General features: G+C 44.0%; 1 long non-coding RNA gene across 1 annotated transcript; it reads left to right on the top strand.

Annotated features, from left to right (window-relative positions):
• The first annotated feature begins 1,028 nt into the window (after positions 1–1,028).
• LOC123142862 (uncharacterized) lies at positions 1,029–1,414 on the top strand. Its single transcript, XR_006470605.1, has 3 exons — positions 1,029–1,077; positions 1,194–1,292; positions 1,393–1,414. It is a non-coding gene; the product is annotated as an uncharacterized lncRNA (long non-coding RNA).
• Positions 1,415–15,779: the final 14,365 nt, after the last annotated feature.

Here is a 15,779-nt window from a genome sequence, read left to right as displayed (position 1 = left end):
GGCGGAAAGGTGACCCCCAAAGATGCTTGCAACATGGATCCTTCGAGAGCTTCTGATAAGGTTGAAACACCAGTTCTTTCCCAGGGCACGGTGCAGGCAATGATGGTAACTGCCTTGGAGTGGGAAGATGGCCCATCTTGTGCTCTTTTCTCGGAGGGGACCGAAGACTATGAGTGGATGAATCAAAAAGTAGACATACCAGTCAAGCATGTGCAGACAGCAAATGCTTCTAGCTCTGATGTGCAGAATTCAATCCCATCAGTGCCAAACTTTGACAACACTCCTCAAGTTGAAAGGCCTAGCAACCTCCCAATCGCAACATTTGACACAGCTCCAAAGCTCCCTAGGGCAAACGACATTCCGGGGCCTGTGTTTGATGTGTCCCCCATCTCATTCAAAAACGCTTCCTCCGATGGACCTCAAGGTTTTTTCTTGCTTCAGAACACAAGCTCCTTTTTATCTAAGAGTTTTCTCAGTGCGTTTCCTTTTTGCATTCTCATGTTTTCTTTCTGTTTTTTGTGTTGTTGCAATGTTGTGCAGTAGTAGTGGATTTGCACGAGACAACCGAGGCGAATGTTGAGGTCAGGGGTGAGTCCAACAGTCTTGGTAAACAGACAAAGAAGAAAAGGGTGGCTGTCTCCCCAGACAATGTGCCAACGATGAAGAAGATTAAGGTTGATGCACACGGTGATGCCTTACACCATCAGTATGTAATGACCAGATACAAGACAAGAAAACCAAAGAAAAACGAGCTTCTGTGAGTCATATGATGATGCTTTTCTATTACTCATTTTTGCCTGAAATCTTTTTTTTTGTATTTCCATAGATGAAAGAGTTTGATATGTGAGCATATCTCTTGCTGTTTTTATCTAAAATCAACACAAATTTTCTTTTTGCAGGCCCGACTTCATTGAAATAGATGGCTTCCATACATCTCTCGAGAATTTTCATGCATCTCTAAAGCCAAGAGCGGAGATTGACAATGAGGTCATGACCTTATACCTGAAGACATTCAAGTATGATGAGTCAGTGAAGAAGAAGAAGCCAAAAAAAATTGTTTTCTCAGTGTTGATGAGTGTTAGTGTTCAAATCTGTTTTTTTCTATCTGTTTGTTTCAATGCTTTTTTGATTTATCATATAGTTGTGGTCTGCCCTCTAATATTTTTGTTTTGTTTTGTGATTTTCTCCATCAGTTGAAACTCAGTGCTGAGCCAGATGTGTTTGATCCGAAGGTGTGCGAAAAAGAATTTAAGAATGCTTGCTTACAAAATCACATTTCAAAATCTGACCTGGTAAGTTCTTATCTTGTTCCATCTTTCATTCTTTTTCTATTTTTTTACCTTTTTTTTCTAAATGGATTTTCTGGTTCTGCTTTGTTTTGATGCATTGCAGCTATTCTTCATGGTTGTACACAAAAGGCACTGGGCAGTAGTAGTTGTTAACATCACCCAAAAGGAGTTCAATATCTTTGACTCCATTAGGAACTCGGAAGACCTTTTTGAGATGGACAGGATCACTAAGAATGTGGTAATGCTCCTGTTGGAGTTTGGCGCAACAAATCTTTTCCTTCTTTTTGCTTTTCCACACCGCACACTTATGCATTTTGTTTGTCCATGTTTTATCGGGTTTGATCAGGTCGCAAACATCAAGAGTGTTGCAATGAGGGAGCCACTTTTTAAGCACAATCTCGAGTCTTACTCGCTATTCACCCCACTTGATTACCCTCAACAAAAAACTTAGTAAGCATTTTTATCCCAGCAGAATATGTGTTTATTTTGCATTTAGAGACATTTTTCTCTTTTTTCACCTAAAGCTGCTTTTGCATTTTATAACTATATACCTTCTATTTTTTCAGCTATAACTGTGGCTACTATAGTATTTTATACGTGGAGAATTGGGATGGCCTTGTTATGCTGTCATTTGGCGAGGTATTTTCTTTAGATAGCAAACCATATTTTTTTTGTGTAATTCTTCTCAACTTGATTGGGATCTGTTTCATGACTAAATTTTTACTTGTTTCCTGTCTTATTGCTTCCTAGGATTACATCCCAAACCTTCAGAAACGCATTGCAGCAGATCTGTTGAGACACCCAAGCAACAAGTTGGACCCCGCGCATCAGCTGAAGCTGCTTCTTCAGCGTTAGATGGGTGTTTTCGAGCTTCTGCAACAGGAGGAGTCATGGCAGCGGTGGCCTAGTACTGCTGACGCGAGTTATTGTAGCTAGCTAGAGTGTAGTTGGGAGCATGTTCTTGTCGCCAGCTCGAGTGTAGTTGAGAGCTTGCTCTTCTAGCCAGCTCAACTGAACCTTTTTCACAATGCAACTCTGAATGAATCACAGGAATGTTTCAGTGTGTGACTGTATGCAAGGATTTGTTTTTTGTGAAGCCTATTCAAGATTGTTTGTCAGCTTATGCAGGGATTATTTGTTTTTTACTTGCCTTTTCAAGAAGATTGTTGATATACTTTGACTGTACCTGGCTTGAGATCTTTTTTTTCTCACAAGTAGTTACAGTGTATCTGCTAGTATCTCTATTACTCATATGGAATTAGTAATTACAGTGAATATACACCTTTTTTATATGGATTTAGTAATTACAGTGAAGTTCGACATCATCAATGAAAGTCAATACATTGTACTCACACATGTAATCGTGTGTGAAGTTGAATAATCGCAACAATAGGGTGGGGTTGGGGCGATTGTCGGGCTGTTGTTTCTCTTCATCTTCATAACTTTTCAATCTCACTAAAACAAAAGGAAATGTAATGCAATATCCTTTCTATGTGGCAACGGGCATGTCAAAAGTTTTTGCTGCAGTTTCTCCAGTGTGTTTTTTATGGAAAAGTTTTTAAAACAGGATGCTTCAATGTACTTGTATGTTTAAGTAGCCAGCAACAACATCATGCATTGTTGTCCCAAGGAAACCTTTCAAAATAAAAGCTACAATGGTGGAAGTACAATGAGCCAGCAACAATATCATAAGCAACAAGGGGAATTGTAATTTCAGAAAAAGAAGAACATTATATCAGGCACAACTCAATGCATGATGAAATAACTACTTTTTGTCCTCTAATGTAAATTGCACCATTCTCTTTGTCAAGAAACTAATCTATGTAACCAATATTACAAATGTGTAGTAGCAAGAGAGTTTTCTTTTTCTTTTTCTGGTCGAAGTTGATCACAGCCTAAGCTCTGTTGCTCTAGCCATGCTAGCATCTGTCTTCATTGCAGCTTTTAGGTAGGGACATTCTTGCACAGCATGACCTTGCTCTTCACAGTAGGGACATTTTTTGACCCCCATTGCAGCCTTCAAGTACTGGCATGTTTGGACACCGTGACCTTCTTCGTTGCAGTACGAACAAGGAGGCGCTTTCTTCTTTGGTCCAGGTTTTCCTCTGGCCTTGGTTTGCTTCTTTTCATCTTTCTTAGCTTTATTCTTATGTGCATCTTCTCGTTGCTCAAGCAGAGTCTTTCTCCTCTTTGATTTTTCAGTCGGACGCCCTTTTTTTGGAACACGTGCGGGGTTCTGAAGCATGGCATCGCCATCAGGTTGCGGCACAGTGGTTGGCTCGGGGGTTTGTTGTTGCTGTTGCATTGCTTGCGGCTGATTTGCTTCCTGTTGTTCTGGGAGCGCCCCTTGCTTTGCTGCAGCTATGAGGGGCTCAAGTTGGTGAGCTGCATCATTCATTATTTTGTAGGCAAGATCGTTGCTGCAAGCTTGTGAAGCCAACCATGTATACTTTCTGCACAAGGCGTTGTACTTGAGAGTGTTGGTTGCAGGGTGCCCAAAATCTAGGAGACATCCACCACCACTCATTGCCGTTGTCGCAGCTTCTGACCACCTCTCTAGCATGTATCTTTGTGGAATTTTTTGGACATTGAGATGCACCATTACCCTTATGATGTGTGCACAAATAATCCCATTCATCTCAAAACAGTTGCAGCTGCATTCAAACTTCTCCTCTGCCAACACAACATTCACTGAAAATATTCGGGGGTTCTCAAAGTAATTTGAGTGCAGCTCAAACCTCACGCTTGCATTGTCAAGAGCAGGGGCCAGGTTCATGATGAAGCCTGTTGATGCCATGACCTCTTTTTGAAACTTGAGAAACACGCTTCGGGTATAGAAGTGAACTGCTTGGCGCTCAAAGTTGTACCTGAATGTTGCAATGAAAAGGTCAATGATTTTGAGTTTTTCAAGTTCCCTGTTCTAACCTTTTCTCTCTACAAAGCACACACATACCTTGAGTAAAGTGGTGCAGTTGTTGCGTGGCCTATGAAAGCTTGATTGTCTTCACGGTCCAACATTGTTTCTTGAAGCACCTCATATTGTTGTACAAATCTCCAGACAGAGTCTTGAGGGTTGACAAATGTCTTGAAGTAGGAGTTGAGACTCTCAGACCGCCCTGTAGTGCTTGTAAATGGGAAGAAGTTCTTTCGGAAGTATGCTGGAGCCCATGTCTCTCGCTTACGCCACATGTTGCTTAGATGTCTGTTGTCAACCAATTCAAAGCAATGCAGCATATGCTGCCAATTCTCCTCGAACTCATCCACCGTCTCCGAATCATTGATAACCCCATAGAAAACCTGCTCAAAATTTTCATCCATGCTCAGGATCCTACCCAACTTTTCCCTTGCTTTTCGCTGGACGTGCCATTTGCAGCACCTATGCACTGTGTTTGGGAAGACATCTTTTATTGCTGTTTCCATTGCCTTGTCCTGGTCAGTCATTAGGTTCAACGGGTGCTCATTATTCATTGCAATCATCCAATGTTGAAACACAAACTTGAAAGTTTCTATTTGTTCATTTGGCACCAAGGCACAACCTAGCAGCACGGTTTGCAAGTGGTTGTTCACACCAACAATAGGAGCGAAAGGCAGATTGTACCGATTTGTGCAAAATGTTGTGTCAAAGAACACACAATCTTTGTACTTTGGGTACAATGCTCTTGTCCTTCCATCCACCCAAAACAGAGCTGTCACTTCGTTTGTTTCTTTGTCAACTTCTGTTGCATAGTAGAATTGAGCATTCTCAGCTTGACGCCTCTTAAAGTAAGCAACCGTCATATCCATGTCCTGAAATGACTGATTTTGTCGCAGCTTGGAACGCGCATTTGAAACATCCCTCTTCACATATGGCAGTTTCCTCCGGTCTCCGCCATGGACCATTCCAAGCATTCCCATGCAATTTGTAGTTGACAAGTTTACATCATGCATTGTCATCAGTAGTTGGTAATCTTCTTCTGGAATTTTGCGATGTGAGCGGTAGAACCTCACAATCTCCTCATGCTGCATCAAAGGGTGTGTATGCTGTGCAACAAAGTAGGTAACAACCCACTTATTGCCCCTGAGGCCAACAATCATATGAGCTTTGCAATCATAACGCATAATCCGATTCCTCTGACGCTTGACTGTCACATCCATTTCAACCCCGGCCTGCTTGCTTGATGAGCTTCCCCCTGCTGCAATTCCTTCCGAGTGGCTGCTTGTCTCACATGTAGTCTCCGGTTTGCCAGCATGCACACATTGGAAGACCCTCTTGATAAGTTGTTGTGGACCTTTCTTCTGGCTGTTCTTTGAGGAAGCTATGCGTGAGCCAAAACCCGTTCCAAATGCGTAGTCATTATAGAACTTTTGGGCATCTTCAATTGAGTCAAATTCCATGCCAACATAGGGCAGAAGTGGCTGAGATGAAATATCATCATCCTCATCTGCATCATGCATTCCACCGTGAGTGTTTAGGACACCACCTGAATCCCCACCACCATGACTTGTGAAAGGTTGCTGAACAAAACTCTCCTCATTTGCCGCCCCATCTTCGGTATGCTACATCATTGCAACAACAGTAGAACAACACCATCAGTAGCAGTTGAACAGTATTTGAGGTCAACATTTCTTTGCAAGAGAAACATTTTTCATAGATGAAACATCAACATGTATATCAGTAGTATATCATTGCAGCATGTTTATAAGATCTATAGGTAGTACTGTAGTAGTACATTTTACGACATTTTTTGGTGCTGCATAACTTTTTTATCAACTTCAAATAACCTTTTTTTTTCATCATAGAGTTTTTGTGCTTGCTGAAATCCATAGACTAACACCACTATAACATGCATAAGGTCTCTAATCTACTACTGTTTTTTGCTATTTTCAGCAGCAAAAATATTTTTCTGAAGCTGAATTTTCAACATTTTTTTTGCAATATCTGAAATCTAAAGCAAAGCAAACATTCAGTAGTCTTACATCCTCTGAATTTAAAGCAAGCAAACATGCAGTGCTGTTGCATTCTCTGAATCAAAGGAACATTCAGGGTCACTGAAAGTAACCTTTTCCAATTTTACACAACCTTTTTTTCTTGTTACTGAACTGAACCAAAGCAACATAATGTGTAGTTTCAAACATTTTTGTTTTTTCTACTTTTTGTGAATTAAAACCAATTAGCATAGCAACATCCAATGAGCATAACTGGCAAATGTCAATGCAGCACATAAACAAGTGGAGGATTTCAGAGGATTTGGCAGCAGGGGAAGCTCACCCAATTTGCAGTGGATCCAGCCGGAGGAGCATCAGAGAAAACAATTGGAGGATCTCGGTACATGCGCGTAGCAGAACTTTGTCGCCTGAGATCGAAGGCGCTCGCCAGAGCTGAAGTCGTCCGCCGGGGAACAGCCGAACCCTCGCCGGAGCTACCACCTATGGCGGAGTAGGCCATGTCTCTGGCGATGTGGTGCGCCATCGCGGGCAGGGGGTGGGGGGTGGGGTTGGGGAAGAGGTGGAGGGAAGGGGAGGCGGCCGCCAGATCGCCGCCGGATCGCGACCGATCCCCGGTGGGGCGGAAGCGCCCGCGATCTGCGGGTGGGGATCGACCTATCCCCGTTTCATTGCAACCGCTCGCGTGGAGGTGGGAGCGTGCGCGTGGTTCAGCTCGTGTGGATCGGACGGACCAGCTTTGTTCGATCGGACGGACGCGAGGGCGGTTTACAAATCCAGCGTATCACCCGTCCTACGCCTAGCTGCGGCCTTTTACTTTACCTGCGCATTGTTCCTCAAACAATGCAATGGACACATCGCTTCAAATCTCAGGAAGCTTAAATGGGACAAAGAGTGACAAAACTCACATGTTCATGTATATGAACAACAAAACATTTGGCGTGTACAGCACAACGCTAGTAGTACATACATAGTTGAGCTGTAGAAATTAGGAGAAATTTTAAGCCAGGTGTCTTGTTTATAATATATCCATGCATATGCACATGGTTGTACCGAATGTCAGAGTATTTTTGCAAGAAACAAAAGGTGTCCCAGATGACCATTTCTGTGTTACAATGGAAGCTCAAGAAAATGGGCATGAAAAGAAGGAAAATTGGCCATAGGAATTGAAGGTTATTTTCTGTCCGTAGCATGGTGGAAGTTCTCCCGTGTGTATTGCAAAACATAGCATTGTTAAAGCTGGAAGTAAAAGAAATAGGTAGATAGAAAAGTTGGAATTAAAAATTGAAGTACCTATTGGGCCTGCTTATTTGGTTTACTACTGTTATTCATGGTTGGTTGCTGGATATTTATTGTCTGCATTGCTGTGTAAGGAGAATATCTGGCATTATAAATACTTGAAGGAAAAACATTGTTTTGTGAGATTTTTGAAGTAATACATACTCTTGCTTGCATGTTTTGGAAGGATTATGGTCATCTTCCTTTGAGCTGCATTCAGATAAGATACTTCTCTTAGGGGGTAAGCCAACCGACCAATAAAAGCAGAAAATGTATAAACCTTGTGCATTATAGGCACGTGAGTATTGTCATACCTGAATGATTTATTGCCATCATTGTTGCTGAAATCTATTCTTCTTTTTGCTCCAGATCTGATGAGAAAGGAAGTTTAATCAGAGTAGTGCAATAAGCTTTGAGGTTTACGAAGCACTACAGACGGGAAGCATAAGATTGATCAGAGTGGTTAAATAAGCATGTAGCTTTATGAAGCATACCTGGATTCATTTCCTTTTATGTTTATAGGTGTTTGATTATCAATTGGAGGTATATAGTCAGAGGAGTCATTTGGCTTTTTTGCAATTGAACTAAAGATAATTAGAATAAAAATGATTAGAAAATGTGGATGTAATAATTTGTCAATATATTTTACATGATAAATTTGAGAAATGGTTGGTAACCACTGAGCACTTATGTTGGATGAAGTTGAAGAGGGCAGTAGGTTTGTATCTTGAACTGTCTGAAAAAGCTTGACATGTCAAGTTAATAGTCTGATATACTAAGGGATTAATATTTAAAAGTTGCTAACCTTTGTTGAAGGTAACAGAGGCACTGAATTACAATTGTCGACAGAGAAACTTCTCTTTAGAAAATATACACCTATCTATCACAGGGGGAAATGCAAGGCGTTTGTGTTTAATCGTCTCATGCAAAGAATTACAACAATGAAGCAAAATTAAAATCAGGTTGATATTGAGCAAACAAAATCCAGAATTAGCAAAGCAACCGAGGTGGAGACTATGTACCAGTAGGACGCACAAATCGAATGCGTTTGTGTAGGCAGAGAGGGAAGACGAATGAACAGTACTTGGGTGTAATCGAGCAAGTACAAGGCACAAATCGAATGTTGAAGTGGAGCGTCGACACCAACATTATTAGGATAGGGAACGCCAAACATCAATTAGGGACCTGCAATAGAAATTGTTTTGTTTTTATTTATAGGGAGTTCGGTTTTCCATAAGAAATTGGCAACAAAATAAAAGAAAGCAGGTTCAAAGTAATGGGCTGTAGAGGGGCCTTTTCCATAAGAATAGAAATTGCCTCAACAGACTGATACCATGATCGATTTTGTGCGTAGCTTAATAGGTTTTTTTTTTGCGAATGACGTAGCTTAATTAGGTTCACCGCACGTTGCGGCAGGAAGTCAAGAGAGAATCTTATATCTACAATGGAAGAAAGATGGTTTAGCTACAGTGTTTGAAAAATGCATTACTCCATGCATGATATAATAGTGACGACCAAGGGATCTCATCTAAGTCGTCAGGACATGTGGCGTCCATGGATGCGTTTGTCACATCAGATGAAAGTAAATGATGGTTTGAATCATGAAAATCCTGTGTATTCTGAAGTAGTCATTCCACTCGCTATTCCACTCACGAAAAAGACGGTATATTTTTACTCTACTCCCAAGTGCTGCCCAAAGCTATCCCAATAAAACAACAACTGCTGTTCAAAAAATAAACGACAATTGACACATCTTTTCTATTTCATATAACTTTTCCGCACATCACACATTATTTCTTCAATCGAAAGGTCAATTTGACAGGAATAATGGAGATTGGGTAGCTAAAGGAGGGGTTGCCATCGCCGCCATGCCTGCAGGCCCTTTGCACTCCTTAAGGCATGCCTCGACTGTTATGTAACACTGATTCGTCACTTTGCAACAGTAGTCATCAAGGCTTTCTTTGTAAACACACAATGATACATTTATCTTCTCCTTATCGATGCCATCGATGACTCGACCTATGGAATCACAGATAAATAATTATTTGAAATTAGTATGATTTTCGATTGATTGACAAACAAGAACCACATGCATGGGACAAAAACGAGAAAAGAAAAGACAGTGGTCGTGCACTAGCAAAAAAGAAAAGACATATTTTAAAGACTAGCGATTATCAGACGTAGACAAATAACTATTGCATGTGTATCCCCTGCATACGAGGAGAAGAAGTAGAGCCTGCAGCACTACTCTTGCACGGATGGGAGCCGTGTGCTTGTCCATCTAGATAATGCGATGCACCACAAGCACTTGTTTCAAGAGAAAAGAGATTGACAGGAGAATATTTATGTGTTCTAAGCAAAACTAGAAGTTGATTTCTCTATCCACTCGTAATCCTGTATATATAGAGGGTCAGAGAGAGATCCTGTGATCGGGAAAAGATCAATCAATAATTTGTATAATAAGCAGGTTATCGTACCTTTCCAATTATGGTATATTTAGGGGGAATTTCTAAAATACGGTGGCGAAAATGAAAAGCTGATTGTCAAGTTTTGATAAGCTTGATTACCGTCCTTCTGATTTTAGATGTGTTTCCCAACTCTACTCCCAGTTTACGGATCTGCGGCAAACTGCAATCTAGAAAATTATCTGTACCGGGAGTTCAAAATTACAGCTGCATGCTTGAACAGACTGATAGTACTGTGAGTTCAAACTGTACTCTCTTTTTACGGAACAATTTGAAGTCTGACATGCGTAGCTTAATTACGTTCATGATTACATTTTCATTCAAGAAGTGGTTCATTTCTTTACTAACAATAGCATGTTGCGGTGACAGACCGGGAGGTGACCGACCGCTGCAAACTGCTTCACGCAAGGCTGCCAGGCAACGGTGCCGAGACCTCCAAGCCAGGACCGTTGGCATCAACGAACGAGGCCACCATGTTTGTTCACTGGGAAGAAACGTTCCCGTCAACTGTAAGACTTCTGTTGTGATGTCGTAAAATCTCAAGATGGAATGTCGGCTCAATCTCTCGGAACTACTCATAGAGGTGAGAATATGCTCGTGTATGTAAGCTACTTCGATTGTACTGTGTTCAAAAAAAAAAATAACGAGGCGATGGCTGAAACAATTTGCTAATGTGCAGTCTTGTCTCGAAAACAAAATGCTAATGTGCAGTCTAGCGCAGGCGCAGCTATACCTCGCTCCCTTTCCCCTCCCCTCCCTCGTGCCGCCCCACTTGGGCGACCCGAGGGGCGAAATCCCTAGCCCCGCCGTCCCCCTCGCCGCCGCCTGAGACACCTGCTGCCGGGCAAGCTTGGCGCGCTGCCGATGAAGGTGGCGGCGGGGCCCTCGCTGCCTCGCCTCACCTGCGGGGGGCCTTTGGATCCGGGGCGGCGCCCCGGCAGGTGTGGCGTCGCCGGCTCTTCGGCTCACGGTGGCTTGGGCGCGGGTCGGCGTTTCTCGGCCGTGCGGGCGGCGAGATCCCCGGTGGATGCGGGCCTGCGTGCGGCGGCGGTTTCAGCTCCTGCTGCGTCAGATCTGGCCGCCTCCACTGCCCTTCTTCTCCAACGAGCTCCTCCCCCCTCAGATTTGGCATGCTTCGTCGTGGGGCTCTGGTCTTATTCGTGTGGGAGTGGGTGACGAGGATGCAGGACCGGGGGAATCCCCTAGCCAGCCGTGCCGGCTACGACGCCCGCGGGCGCTGCTCACCTTCTTGGAGGCGTCGGTCAGGTCTTGCCCCCTACGCCCTTCCCCTTTGTATCCCGGGTGAAATCCTCAACATTGTTGGGCTGCGGCAACGCCCATGGCACCGTAACCTTCTTGAAGGCGCTGTTTTGGGAACAAAGATGGGTTGTGGGCTTCGTTGTGGTGTAGGTGGAGTGTGTCGGCGGCAGCAGCGTGTCTCCAGCGGCGGCGGTGTCTCCCTGGGTGTGTGGTCAAGCTGTTGTGGTGCTCTTCGTTGGGCTGCAGTGTGTTTCCTCCGTTGCCCGTGGATTTTCCAGGACGAGAGGGGATAGGGTTCCCCTCCTCCGGTGGCTGTTCTTCAGCTCGTCGAGCGAGCTAAAGATCCCGATTTGGTTTTGGCCCTTACTGCTGCCCATTTCTGCATTCCGACTGCTTGCCCCCTTTCAAGCCTGAACTCTGGGAATTGGCGTCGCTCTGCTCTAGGTGAGTCGTCGTCGGCAGGCTGGGAATGCCTGGTTCCACCCCTGTGGTTTCCTTCGATGCCATACATCCAGGTTCTAGGTTGAGCATGTCCATCGTTCAATGGTGCGGCGCCTCCGACCCAGGCGAGGAGGCAGGGGCCTTCTGTGACCATGGATCTCGATGGATGTGTCTTCTTCAAGCCCAAGTGTTTGGCAACGGCGTGTTTGCATCGTCGTCGGTGCCCTTTTTCTAAGCCGGTTAGCGCTTTCGCCTTGGTTCTCAGCGTGTAAGGGGTCCCTGGTATCCCCAAGCTATATGTTCTATGTCCATCTTCTAGCTAGCTTCTTGTATGTCCATTGTGATCTGCTCCTAGACGCCCTGGTATCTTTGCCGTTCGTTTTCCTTTCCTTTTAGTTGGTGTGTGGTTGCGATCCGGAGTTGTAATCCTGGCCGGTTGATGGCTTTGTTAATTCAAAGCCGGGCTCTGCTTGAGCCTTCGTTCTAAAAAAATGTTATACCTCGCTCGGCGCGAGTTGGACGCTAGCCTCGCCTGAGGGAGCCCCATACTGGATCAGCCCAACTTGCGGGAGGCCACGTCCTTATTTGTTTCTGTTTCTTCTCATGTTTTTTGCTTTGTTCTTTTAGTTTTTTTATACTTTCAGACAACATTCTAAATACAAATATTACAAAAATTACTCTGCATAATTGTTTTGAAAAATGTTAATCTAGCATTTGTAAACTGTTAAATCTGTATAGAAAATGTTTCTTGTGTATATGTAAACTCTATACAAAAAATATACATTTTTTTATGAAAAATTTGCTCATGTATATCAAGCATTTGAAAAAATGCTGATCATGTATAAAAAATGTTAAGCATATATTTCAAAAATGCTAAACCTATATAAAATAATGTTCCTGATTTGTACCGAAAATATAAAATGTGTTATAAAAAGGTAGTCATCAATCACAATTTTATTAAAAAATCATGTATTTCGAAAATGTTAAAAGTGTAGAAAATATTGTCCCTGATTTATACAAAGAATATAGAGTGTGTCGTAAAAATGTGAACATAAAAGTAAAATACTTATAAAAATGTTGATCATGTATAAAAAAAGGTAATCATATATTTGAAAATGTTAAACATGTATTAAAAATGTTCGTGATATATACCGAAAATGTACAATGTGTATGAAAATGTAGTCATCAAACATAATTTGTTTTTAAGATGTTAATAATCTATTTCAAAAAAATCAAGGTGTACAGAAAAACATTCCTGGCATATACAAATAGTATAGAAAACGTATTAAGAAAGTTGAACATAAACATAGAAATTTATAAAAAATATTGATCCTGTATAAAAAAATTAATCATATATTTCAAAAATGTTACACTTGTATTAAAAGACATTCCTGATATATACCAAAAATGTACACTGTATATGAAAAAAGTAGTCATCAAACTTATTTTTTTAAATGCCATTGTGCACTGGCCCAGGACTGAAGCCGTCAAACGAGATATGGTTCAACGCATGAACAATGCCCTCCCTTTGTGACATATCAGCACATTTGGGCCATCCTAGTGTTTGGGCAATGCAGGATTGGGCCCCACGTCTCTATGTCATCACCAGCTCATCCCCACCCGGCAGGCGGATGTGATTTTGAATGTCTGTATCCGCCATGTTTGTCAGACCAGGATCATGATTCGCAGTTATAGCTATAGCCAATGTAGTCCTCGATGAAGGGAGTGCTGACAAGAATGTCACGAGGGCTACCCGGCTACAATAGATGCTGGCATCGATGAGGCCCCTTCCACCGACAAATGTGGACCCCTTGGCAAGATGCGGTTGACATCCAATCGTCGACCTTGATCTACGGAGTAATGATACCATATGACGAGGGTTTAGAGAGAAAGCAACCGAGGCTCACTTGGCAGTAGGACATATTTTTTTATGCGAATACCCAATGCACAAGCTCCTCCTTCGATTTCTTCCGTTGAGTCACATTGGACCACGGATCACCTTGATCATCGTGAACGACATTGGAAAGGACCACATTTGCCTCCTAGAGAGCCCCCTCCTCCACATCAGGTAGATCAGCGTCATCATTGATGACTAGGGGCTCGAATCATGATCCAGAAGTTGGCGACTTCGCCGCCGGGGTTAGAGCACCAAGCAGGAGAGTAATAAGCCCGTGATCCACTAAGATCCAAGCTCCAACACGAACCATACAGTCCATGATCACCATCAACATGGATGCTCTCCCCTCCCATAGATATCATCCTTCCTCGATGTTCTAATCGGAGTCCCGATGGAGAGTCACGCCATACAACTGATCAAACTTGAGAAGGCATGGGCGTAGTGGCGGCGGGGGTTCTGGCGGTCTCACTATCGCCTCAGAGCCTTGGAAGGTTGAAAATATTCATAAGAAAGTCTTTATGTGGGGGGTATGTCCTTATGTAACTTGACGCAACAATAAAAAAGTCTTTGGTTTACTATTTAACACGGTGCACACAAGAAGTGTGAACCAAAACCTATAACCGTTGTGCACCAACTATTTGGGAAAGAAAACAAAGGATATTCAGACAGTGTGACATGGTTTCTTCCGTGCCGACAAGGGAGCAAGCTGAATTAGGCATCTCCCTCCATGGAGCGGAAACGGTACATGGATCCCAGCGACGTGTCATGTGCCTTGTGTCGAGAAAAGACGAGTAATAACGAGGACAATAGAAATGAGTAAAGCAAAGTTGAAAAGGATGGGGAGATCATAAGTGGGATCACGGTTGGCGGAAAGCGCATATACGAGCTTGTGTCCAAATAATGAAACAGGGGAGGGGAGTGCAGAAGGGTCTACGTCGCGACATGGGTGACCGTTGTGTATTAAGGTTGAGTTTTTTGTACAGTCTGATATGTGTAGTTTCAAAGTCAGAACGAAGAATCTTTGCGCGCCAATTTTTCGCAGAAGGATGCAAAGGATACCGAGCTTGTCGATAACAAGCCATATGGTTTCTTTGGTACCAAATTAAGGAGCAATAAAGGTTTGGGAGAGGATATGAAGGACACCGAGCTAGGCGATGATGTCATCAAATGGTTTCTTTGGTACCAAATTAATCAATGCCAATAAAAGAAAAGGTACGCCAATTTAGCAGAAAAGGTACGTGTCATGTTCCTGCGGTCGTAGCTACGGGCAGGGGGGCCGCGCCGAGGGCTCCCGCGCCGTCGGGTTCGACACCTAGACCGGCTCCTCCTCCCCACGTCGTTGCTCGTCCGTCTCAGTCGTCCCAGACCAACGGCACTGTTACTGCGCCCCGGGGTCAGTGGGGGGACGACGGGTACGATGCCTACGGCGTTGGCCAGCACCGTGGGTCTTCATCCTCGGGAGGTGGCCGTGGCTATGCATGGCAAAGTGATGGCTCGATTGAGAGGCCATTTTTGGGGCCTGCCGGGGGCTTCGTTGAGGGGTCTTCGGATCCGGGTCATCGGCAGCGAGGAGGTTACCGTGGCCATCGTGGTGGTCGGGGCGGGCGAGGAGGCCGATACCGTCCACGACAGCCGCCACCACCGGTTGTTGTCGAGCAGATGTCTGATAGCGGGGCGGCAGAGGAGCCTGTGTTGTCTAATCATGCTATGGAGGTAGTGACGGCTCTTGCTTCTGCTCCGGTTCCTGAGGTTATGTCTAATGTCTCTGCGGAGATAATGGACAGGGTTGACTCCGATCGAGCGTCCAAGTGGGCGCGTCGGAAAGAAAAGATGCTTTGTTATCGTTGCGGTGATAAGGGTCACTTCATTGCCGAGTGTGTGGCGCGGCTGTGTGATACATGTGGTAAACTGGCTCATGAATCGGGGGAGTGTCCATTATTGCGCGATCAGGCACCGTCTCTCAAGATGTATGGAGTTTACTGTGCTGAGCTCACGTTTTTCGAGTCTCCGACGGAGCCTGAGGTGCCTGCCGAGTCTCCGAGTCTGACCACGGGGATTGTCAAGGTCACCAGAGGGGAGGTGTCTGAGGCACAGATTGTGCAGAGGCTTCGAGAGTTGGCTCCTGGGGAGTTCCAGTGGGACCTTGTCGGGCTTGCTGACAAGATGTTCAGGGTCGAGTGCCCGTCTGTGGAGGACTTGCAGCGATTGCTGAGTTTTGGGATGTGT

This window comes from Triticum aestivum, chromosome 6D (assembly GCF_018294505.1).
Source record: "Triticum aestivum cultivar Chinese Spring chromosome 6D, IWGSC CS RefSeq v2.1, whole genome shotgun sequence".
Lineage (NCBI taxonomy): Eukaryota > Viridiplantae > Streptophyta > Magnoliopsida > Poales > Poaceae > Triticum > Triticum aestivum.
This window is presented reverse-complemented; position numbering and strand designations above follow the sequence as displayed.